Source organism: Pectinophora gossypiella, chromosome 24 (genome assembly GCF_024362695.1).
Source record: "Pectinophora gossypiella chromosome 24, ilPecGoss1.1, whole genome shotgun sequence".
NCBI classification, from domain to species: Eukaryota; Metazoa; Arthropoda; class Insecta; order Lepidoptera; family Gelechiidae; genus Pectinophora; species Pectinophora gossypiella.
Window position 1 is genome coordinate 5,510,298 of NC_065427.1, and position 11,488 is coordinate 5,521,785.

General features: G+C 40.9%; 1 protein-coding gene across 1 annotated transcript in view; it reads right to left on the reverse strand.

Moving 5' to 3' along the window:
- Positions 1-11,488, reverse strand: part of LOC126377881 (dual specificity tyrosine-phosphorylation-regulated kinase 2) — a 233,723-nt gene that overhangs the window by 46,648 nt on the left and 175,587 nt on the right. The gene's annotated exons all lie outside the window — the stretch shown is intronic.

The window sequence follows — 11,488 nt, forward strand, 5'->3', positions numbered from 1 at the left end:
TAACCCGAACAAATATAAAAGCAATAAGAACACTTCACAAGTTTTAGACGAATGGGCCGTTTCATATTATGTCCGCGTTAATTTTCCTGTCTGGCTTATAAGAACGGGGCGATGCATCAAAATGTCCGACTTAAAACACTGAAGCAGAGAATTTACTTAGAAAATGACGTATATTGCCAGTTCTTAGGAGCACTTTTTAGATTTCCGTGGTGAACAAAATTGAGCAAAAAGTCTTACTTGAGAATTAAGAAACATTTATTTTTGCGCGATAAAAGACCCAACAAAGAGCTGGCAGTTTTTAGTCCAAATAAAAAAGAATTGTGATAATGAAAAAGAAACAGGCTAACATTTTTTGCACTCGACAAAAAATTCGAAATATGAAAAGATAGACTACTATTTTGGTTAAAGAAATTAATAGCCGCCTGGCAACTAGTGGCAATCAAACATAATAAAAAATTGCAAGCCATTCAAACATCGAACGCGATCCCCGACCGCGCTTTTTAACCGACGAGACTAAGATAGCGCAAAGGAAACCAAGACCACGCAGCCTTATTAAAAAAAATAACATGTTCTAACAATGTATCTCGGCCATATTTTTTAGATAACAACACAAATGTTGGAAAGCGGTGGCGGTGTACTATTAACCGCGCTAATTGGCCGGTAGTGTGAAGAGAGCGTGACATTAGACGTCGATGCCATCGAAAGTTGAGAGCCATAATCATAGCTGGATTTCCGCGCGGAAAAAAGTAAAACATTCCATAAAGTTTACGAGCTTGGACTTTTCCCGCCTTAACTTTTACAATCGTTCATTGGCCAAATGCAAAGAACATAGGTATTTTTCAATCTAGTACAAGTAAGTAAGTGATAGAGTCGCAAGTGGAAGGTGAAGGAGATCAAGTTCAGGAAAAAAGCCCAAGTCAAGAGTACTCTAAGCCGGCAAGCATGTATGAAGATTTTAATGAGAGTGGAAAAGGCGAAAGCGGTGTTTCAGGGTCGTAGTAAGTGGAACCTACCACAATGGGAAATATGCGTAACTTGTATGTGTGCATGTATAAATATAAACAACCTTTATACGTCACTGCTGGGCACAGGCCTCCCCTCAATCAATCGGAGGGGGTATAGCGCCTGGAGCATACTCCACCACGCTGCTCCACTGCGGGTTACTGGATGTGTTTTACGCCTAATAGTCGGGACGTACTACCCGTAGCGCGGAATCATCTTACTTTTCCGGACAATCAGGTGATTCAAGCCAGAAGTGTCTTTATCCAATATAGGACAGTTTCACAAAGTGATTTAGACAATGTCCCCATCGGGAATTGCACCTGGGCTTCTAGATCCAGAGCCTAACGCTCTAATCACTAGACCACGGGGGATACTATAATAATAATATTCTTTATTAAAACGCATAAAAAATCCCAAATATAATGTACAAACCTGTTATTTTTTTAGTTTACAAACCAATCTTACAGCTAAAATAATTTTACAAATAATAATAATATAAAAAATACAGCACAATAAAAAATAATAAAGGAAAAATTTACAAATCTATTCGAACAACCTTCCTCTCAGTGACCTCCGTACAAAAGTACAAATAATAATAAAAATGTATGTGTAATATACAAACATTATAAAAATAAAATAATATATAAAACAAATCAAAACGATAAAATATTTATATTAAAAATTTACTTGCGATTGCTGTCTTTATGTCATCATCACTAATTTAAGAGCCACGCTCTTGTCGGTGTAGCATTCACCATGCTACTTTTTTAGGGAAAAAATCTTTCCTTATGTACAGATAGCCAATTTGATAGAATGGGATTGGGTACCAGCTAATTCACTACTCTGAGAATCCAAGCTCCTAATTCTACCCCAGAAAGAGGCGATGCGCGTCTCATGACCGCGAATACATGTGTATGTATGTCTGTTAAAAAATACAGTTACAATTTCCGTGTTAAAAAACGAAATAATAATCATGAAATAAAACGTAATGATGATTAATTTGGATGACAAATCCCAACGTCATAGCACGGTAAATTAGATCTATATTCAGTACACTATTCTTAGTGAATATTGTCGCTTCTTCCTTAGATCCGAAATAGACTACGCTCACTATTCTACGAACATCGTAGTTGGACCCAAAAGTTGACAGGTCGCTAGTGACCTGGTGGTTTATACACCATGAATTCGCAGAACATGAATAACAGTCTCTTCAGAAATCATCATCTCCTTAGCATTATTCCGTTTTTCACAGGGTCCGCTTACCTAACCTGAAGATTTCACAGGGCCGATTTCTGACCTTCCAACCCGCGAAGGGAAAACCAGCCCAATCCAGGTAAGAATACATACCTCTGAAAATGCATTATGTCTCGGGAATGTTTTTCCTTCACCGCTGAACACGTGATAATAATTTATGATTCAAACATGAATTCTAAAACAAATTCGACAATCATTGGTTTAGGTCTGTGCTGGATTCGAACCTGCGACCTCAAAGTGAGAAGCAAGCGTCCTCCCGACTAGGCAACTACGGCTTTAACATTCTCTTCAGAAATAGTAGTTGTAAATGTACAAGTTGATACGCTGGTTATCCTAACTGGGTTGGGTGGAGACTAAAATCGTAAAATATTGAAAGCCAGTTTTGTGTTTTAACGTCGTACTGTGTAAATCTTACGCAATATAGTAATAAGAGTGTTTCTAAGCTGGACAGGGAGCGAATAAAAACATAGAGCTGCTTGTCTTTTCGGCATGTCGTAAAATCCGACAGAGGATTGAGTCCTTTCTAAAATAATAGACAACTGTTATGGGCGATAGGCTGATCCCCTGTCACCATAAGCATGTTGCAGTGGATGCAAGTTATCTTTAATTACTTGTGGCTTTGCCCACCCCATTGGAGAATACAGGCGTGAGTTTATGGATGTATGTATGTATAGGTGAAATATACGTAACCTACGCGCAGGCTATTTCAATAAGAGTGTTTCTTTTAAGAAGGGAGGAGCTCGGTGGCGCAGCGGTAAACGCGCTCGGTCTGCGATTGTTGAAGTTAAGCAACTTTCACAATAGCCGGTCATAGGATGAGTGGCCACAAAAAAGTTTTCATCTAGAGCTCCTCCGCGCTTCGGAAGGCACGTTAAGCCGTTGGTCCCGGCTGCATTGCAGTCGTTAATAACTATCAAATATACTTATGATTATTATTATCATCCCGCACTGGGCCCACGTGATGGTTTAAGGCCCAATCTCCCTATCCATCCATAGGGAAGGCCCGTGCCCCAGCAGTGGGGACGTTAATGGGCTGATGATGATGTTTCTTTTAAGACAAAGATTATAAAGGAATCCCGTCTGGATTCTGGACGTATTTGTGTCCAAAAGTGGGCTAAATATGAGGTGATAGGCTGGCATCTTGTCACCACTGTGCTCATTATATCCATCTTATGTTAATATCTCGCGAATGCAAGTCAACTTACGATTATAAGCGTGAATCATATCTGTCAGCGTCACAAAACGTCATGTAGTTACCATTTCACAAAACACGTTTCAGCTATTGTTTGACGTAAAGGGTTAAATGTCAAACGCCCATAAATCGACTAGCGGATACGCGGCCGAAAATCCGTGCTAATCTAACGTTTTGTTTACATGGCGGTATGACGTATGCTTGCGCTATAAATAATGTATTGACCTATTTGCGACGAAACGAACGGGCCCTCGAGTAGACACGCTCGCAGCTGCCGACGGTTTCAAAACAAACATGGAGGATTGACAGGTCCAATTGTCATTTCATATAACATACGCGACTATATCCCAATTGGGGTAGTCAGAGGTACATCCATCGCAAGATGAACTAAGTACCCACACCTCACCGAGCTTTCTGTTAAACCAACGTGATAGGTGCCGTCGAGTCAACTGTGTTAGTGAAAACAGCTTTTAAGATAAGTTAAAAGGGAAAGCGTCCTACCAAAAATGATGAATCTGTATGGGCGATAGGCTGATCCCCTATCACCATACGGTTCATCATTATCCATCTAAGGACTATGTATCAAAAGTGGCTGCAAATAGTCTTCTGATTATTTGTGGCTCTGCCCACCCCTTCGGGAAACATGGGCGTGAGTTTATGTATGTATGTATGTAAGTAACACAACACAGTTTTGTACTCCATACCACCTTCGCGTGATTAATAGGTTTGTTTGATGGTAGGGCTGGCAGAGGAAGACCGAGAAGGAGTTACGATGACCAAATTGGAGATGTCCTTAGAAAAGGTTCAATACGATCTACTCTGAACCGGCGTGCGTGTATGAAGCGATTGATGAATGTGGAGGAAGCAAGAGAAGTGTGTCAGGATCGAAGCAAATGGAATTCTATAGTCTCTGCTTACCCCGGTGGGAAATAGGTGTGAGTTTATGTATGTATGTATGTATGTATGTGTAATAGGTTTGTGCCTAGTAAAGGTACGTAAATCACTGATCCAAAAAAAGTTACGTTCGTCTCTTTCCGATGGCAAATGGATGGTAAGCATCATCTCCCTAGCATTATCCCGTTTTTCACAGGGTCAGCTTGCCTAACCTGAAGATTTGACAGGTCCGGTTTTTTACAGAAGCGACTGCCTGTCTGACCTTCTAACCCGCGAAGGGAACACCAGCCCAATACAGGTTAGGTCAAATACATCCGAAAATGCATTTCTCGGGAATGTGGGTTTCCTCACGAAGGAAAGGCGAAGTCTATTAAAAAAATATATTTTAAGTACGTAATTATGCTGCTTATCTATCAACATAAAACAACTATATCTCACGAATCTGTGGTCTCTATGGTCCAGTGGTTGAGCGTTGGTCTCACGATCCAGAGGTCCCGGGTTCGAATCCCGGTGGAAACATATCCCAAAAATCACTTTGTGATCCCTAGTTTGGTTAGGACATTGCAGGATGATCACCTGATTGTCCGAAAGTAAGATAATCCGTGCTTCGGAACGCACGTTAAGCTGTTGGTCCCGGTTACTACTTACTGATGTAAGTATGTAGTCGTTACATGAGCCGCCAGGATTGATGAGGTTGGTAATCCACCTCATATCCCACACGATAAGAAAAGAGATCTCACGAATAAGATTAAGTTTTGAAAACGATAAATGGAGACGCATAGGCCAGTGGCTTGTCATGCCACTAAACTAAAATTAGTAGATGGGTACACAAACAATGGAGGAATTGGAGGAGCTCGGTGGCGCAGCGGTAAACGCGCTCGGTCTGCCATTGTTGAAGTTAAGCAACTTTCGCAAAGGCCGGTCATAGGATGGGTGACCACAAAAAAAAATGAATGAATGAATGCAGAAGGCACGTTAAGCCGTTGGTCCCGGCTGCATTAGCAGTCGTTAATAACCACCAATCCGCATTGGGCCCGCGTGGTGGCTTAAGGCCCGATCTCCCTATCCATCCATAGGGAAGGCCCGTGCCCCAGCAGTGGGGACGTTAATGGGCTGGTGATGATGATGACACAAACAATTAAAATTAACTACCTATAAATTCTTTTCTGATGACTTGCGCCTTCACCCTTGAGGATTACGAGTGTGAATGCACGTATGCCTTCTAAAAGATACAACGGTACCGTTGTTTATCTCTTAGATTTCACAACACTTTATTTGCCAATTCGATCTGTTAGCCAATCGATCTTAGCACAATTAGCACTACGTAATGTTAGCATAAGTGCCCTCACTAGTAAATTGCGGGTAAAAACATAATAATATTAAAAAAAGAGCGTTATAAAATTGTGAGGGTCGTCGTTGACAGCTGGGCATTCGTTGGGTGACGTTTGGACGGAACGGTCGATGTCTGACAGCCTGCCTACCTGTACATAACATACATAAACAGCCTATATACGTCCCACTGCTGAGCACAGGCCTCCCCTCAATCAACCGGAGGGGGTATGGAGCATACTCCATCACGCTGCTCCAATGCGGGTTGGTGGAGGTGTTTTTACGGCTAATAGCCGGGACCAACGGCTTAACGTGCCCTCCGAAGCACGGAATCATCTTACTTTTTGGACAATCAGGTGATTCAAGCCTGAAAAGTCCTTACCAAACAAAGGACAGTCTCACAAAGTGATTTCGACAATGTCCCCATCGGGAATCGAACCCGGGCCTCCAGATCGTGAGCCTAACGCTCTAACCACTAGACCTCGGAGGCCTACTTGTATTGATTGTAAAGTATTATACTGAAATCGAATAAACATCGTTCATACATTGGAGATTGGGTGTTATTTCTGAGGACCTACTACATCATCATCACCAGCCCATTAACGTCCCCACTGCTGGGGCACGGGCCTTCCCTATGGATGCCACGTGAGCCCAGTGCGGATCGGTGGTTATTAACGACTGCTTATGCAGCCGGGACCAACGGCTTAATGTGCCTTCCGAAGCACGGAGGAGCTCGAGATGAAAACTTTTTTTTTGTGGTCACCTATTCTATGACCGGCCTTTGCGAAAGTTGCTTAACTTCAACAATCGCAGACCGAGCGCGTTAACCGCTGCGCCACCGAGCTCGTCCTGCGCCACCGAGGACCTACTACAATAATAAGTAAAGACGTACATGTAGCACTCAGACCCGAAGTCCCTTAATGGGCCACCCCATGACAAAATCGCAAGTAATCAGAAGACAAATTGCACCCACTAACCCTAAGATGGATATGATGAATACCGCACCGTGACAGATAATCTATAAGTACGAGTATATACTCGCTATATTAACAGTAACTTTGCGTCTCATTTTTTAAGCGCTGATGTTCAATCTACGGTAGTAGTAAATATATGCCTTACAGAGAAAAAAAAAACACATAAGCACCTTTTTGAAAATTCGCATTTCGATATGGTGTTTGTTCACAAAACCACGCGGTAGAGACGCTAGTTTGAATCCAGATAAATTTTTACCCGTAATGAAATAAATTGAAAGAAATCGTGTTTTAAGTCTCTATTAAATTCATGTAACCTGGAACCTGACAGAGGGCAGCAGTAACTGTCAGTACTATTCAGAGGCAGAGGACAGGAGTCCTAGTATGGCTTTGTAATAGACTACTCTGGGCGCCATCCCACTCGCGTCAGACAGAGTACTGCGGGGCGGAAGGCAAGAGGGAAACCACTGCCCTATTTTTCCCTAAAAAAGTAGCATGGAGAGTATTTTACAGAAATGCTGCACCGACAAGAGCGTGGCTCTTAAATTGATGATGATGATCTCAAGATTGCCAGGAAGAGATTGCTACCTTAGCAATAAGGCCGCCTGTTGTACTATCTAACTTTTTTTCCCCTGGCTATATCTGCAATCAGTATCTTATTTTATTTCTGTTTACTATGAGCAGATTTGTTATAAGTGAAGTGTCAGGTAGACTGTGTCCTCCAGCGAGGACAGCTACTCATAATTAGCTAATCTACGACCACTCATTCTTCTGAATGCTCCAGTTCAGTTCATCTAACTTATACAATTGTTTATTTTTAATATTTATTTTAAGTGCAATAAAGAGTAATCCACTACATCCTCTGCCGAAGGTTGTCTGGAAGAGATCGCTCTTAGCAATAAGGCCGCCTTTGCCCACCTTAGAATAAGTTTATCCTGTGAATGTTTTGTAAATTTGTGTGCAATACAGTGTTTTTATTTATTTAAAGAGTTTTTGTATTGCATTGTATTGTTTTTTTGAAGAAAATCACATCGGAATCTTTGATATTTCAAACAGCTATTACGTGGTTTTCTGTGTAATATTATGATTTTTACCATTCTCCAATCTTAGAAGTAGGACGAGCCTATTTCCGAAACACTAATCTCAGTGTTTGGATTACAGACTACTTACGAAAGTAAATAAATCTTCCGGCTCAAATACTGTAAGTGTATAAGTTAAGATGTTAGGTTAGGTTATTAAAACAACATTGGATAATGTCTTGAATCAGCCGGCTGAGTAAAACAAGATGGGTAACTGGATAACAAACATATTATTATAATTATGCCCTAGAAAACATGCTTTTAATCCAAATTTATGTTCTTATCAGCGGAGTAGCGCTTACTACTGTAGGAATGGTAGTCTGAATGAAACGTAACGCAAAGTGTGTGAAAGAGAGAGCGAGAGAGAAGAGGATTGCAGAAGGACAGGAAAATGGACGACGGTTGTTTTCATAAGAGAAAAGTGCAAAATTATACAATGTTTTGAAATAAACAAAGTTAGTTGGAAATAGTAATCGTTTTCTTCATGCCCTATCCCACAATTTTTCCATTCAAAGCTGATTCATTGACTTTTTACTAGACAAGACGTTCGCCTTCTCTTTAAAATTTTCCACGTTTGGATCTTCCTTCTGATTATCTTTCCTTGCATGATCCAAATATCAAGGAATAATTATTTTTATACGTGCCTATGCCTGAGCGATGAGAAATTAGATAATTATCACGTTAAATCTGTACAACTCCATCTATATTTTATTAATTGAACATTATAACATAAAAATAAAATCAAAACTCATAATCAGAAACATGCGTAACTTCGTCACGTTCAACTAGGCGTGTAAGTGTTCTGAATCTGACCTGGTCCAAACGAACCCATTACACTAGCGGTATTGCCCCGTTGCACAGCCACTGACAGGCGTTGGACCAGGTAAGACGCAGACCTAGGGTCACCCCCTCTGACTTTGAGTCTCCGGCCGATCTCCCTGATTATATTTTATTTGCAAACGAAGCCTGGAAAGTCTCCTATTCGGTTAGATTTCCCGACTGCTGGGGCACGGGCCTTCCCTATGGATGGATAGAGAGATCGGGCCTAAACCATCAGGCCCAGTGCGGATTGATGGTTATTAACGACTGCTAATGCAGCCGGGACCAACGGCTTAACGTGCCTTCCGAAGGACGGAGGAGCTCGAGATGAAAACTTTTTTTTGTGGTCACCCATCTTATGACCGGCCTTTGCGAAAGTTGCTTAACTTCAACAGTCGCAGACCGAGCGCGTTAACCGCTGCGCCACCGAGATTCTCAAGTTAGATTTATTCTCGGTTAGATTTACTTACGAACAAAGGTCATTGTCATCTTACGTAAAAAAAGTTAATTACATTGTGCAATATCTACTTTATTGGACTAAATCCAAAGATTTGGACAAAGAGTTTTATGACTTGTAATTCATGTTCTTTGTGATGTATGTGTGAATGTAACGAGTTAATATCTCTGCGTGGTTCGTGGGTATTTGATGAGAATTTGTATGTATGGTTGGCAACATAAAAAGTCAAACTATTAAGAGTGAGCGTAGAAGTCATAAATAACCAGAAGAAGCAGTCACATTTGAAATTGAAGACTTCTTCTATTGTGTCCTCATCAGCCCTGGTGTCAGGGTTATTACTGAGCTGCGATAGGCCCCTGACATGGCTCCTGTAACAACCTACTTACACGTGCCTTCCGACGGAATCATCTTATTTTTCGGATAATCAGGTGTTTTCAACCTGCCATGTCCTTATCAAACTGGAGACGTCTATGATCGTAAGGATATGCCCTTGAAATAAATCTAAAATATTAAACGACTTTTGCAGCTAACTGTACATGAAATTGTTTTGTCGAATTTTCATTCCTTGTAGACATAATTTACGTAGTATGTAGAATTAATCTTCACAATGATTTACTTTCTTTATGGTATAAGGCTGTCTAAATTCTTCTGTCTTTCTGTGGTGAAATTCTTTGTAGCCACCAGACAAAGCAAAATATTAACATAACTAACGACCTCCGTGGTCCAGTGGTTGAGCGTTAAGCTCACTATCCGGATGTCCTGAGTTCGATTCCCGATCACAAAAAAAAAACGCTTTTCGGTCCCTAGTTTGGTTAGGACATTACAGGCTGATCACTTGATTGTCCGAAAGTAAGCGCTTCGACACGTTAAGCTTACTGATGTAAGTAGGTAGACGTTACATGAGCCATGTCAGGGGCCTTTGGCGGCTCAGTAGTCATGCACCCTGTCACCAGGGTTGATGAGGTTTTGTGACATCTCAGTGTGCTTTTTCATACAAATTCCATAGTAAATTTGTGTTTTGACGTTTAGTAAAAAGTAACTGATTTGACTAGTTGGAAAGCCTATTGTTTATGGAGGTGGGTAAAATCAGTCTCCGAATATACTCAGCTTAGAACGGACGTCTGTTGTTTTATTCTCATCAGCAGATCATCCACATATTCTTCAGTTTTTACCGACTTCAAAAAATGAGGAGGTTCTCAATTCGACCGTATATTTTTTTTCTTCCCTTTCTTCTCTACTTATACAACTTACTGACGCATTTAATTAACAAACAGATAATAAATTCACCTAAGACGTATACAGGTTTAATTTAACCAAAGCAATGACGTCAATACACCATCGGCTGCATGCGTCTAAACGAAACGCACTCAACGTGCCACATAAAAGTGAGTTGTAAAACGCAACAGGAACAGTGAAATTGTTCTCGAGTATCGCTTGTATATTTGGTATGGCAACACTGAGGTGCGAAACAAAAACAACATTGGATTTGGAAGAAAGAAGGTATTTATTATTAGAACAGGCCTCCAATAAAAGATTAGAGAACGCCCAACGTGGACCAGTGGTTTGAGCGTTAGACTCCGGAGGTCCCGGGTTAAAATCCCGGTAGGGACATATCACAAAAATCACTTCGTGATCCCTGGTTTGGCTAGCACGTTACAGGCTGATCACCTGATTGTCCGAAAGTAAGACGAACCGTGTTTCGGAAGGCATATTAAGCTGTCGGTCCCGGTTACTACTTACTGATGTAAGTAAGTAATTGTTACATGAGCCATGTCAGGGGCCATTGGCGGCTCAATAGTAACTCTGACACTAGAAGATCCAAATTTTGCAGAAAATTACATAGGTGCTAATGCGTATCCAAAATAGGGTAACCTTAAATAATCTTAATTCCGCTACATTCTCCATTCCTGGAAGACCAGAACACCGCATCCTGACATAGAAAGTGCAGGCCTACTTAAGTACGCTTGGGTTCCCCGAAAGTGGCATACTAAAATATCAGAAGTGACTACGTGTTAGCGGGAATAGGGGGAATAAAGGCTGGTCGCACACGGGGACTGAAGAAGTTTGAGTTTGTTTATGTCTCGTTTTGTTTCAGCTGTTTGGCAATATTTTGGGATACGTCTGCGATAGTTTGATCCTAGTACTCATTGTATAAATCATCTGGAAAAGATATATGTATAATCGCCTTATACTGAATACCAAATTCACTTACCCCGGGGGGTTAAAAAGGCCGCATCGAAGCAATTCATATAAAAAAGCAATATTGCAATTTGACATTCTTGCATGTAAACAATGTGTGTGCGCAATGCAACCAATTGTCAAACTGCAATATTGCTTTTTTAGATGAATTGCTTGTAGCCTTTTTAAAGCACATAATAACGGGTTCTTACCGCGTTTAAATGGGGATTAAAACAATGTAGCCTTTTTGTTAACAAAACCTCGAAGTAGACAAGCTAGTCTCAAACCAGGTAAAAAAATGTATGATGAGAGA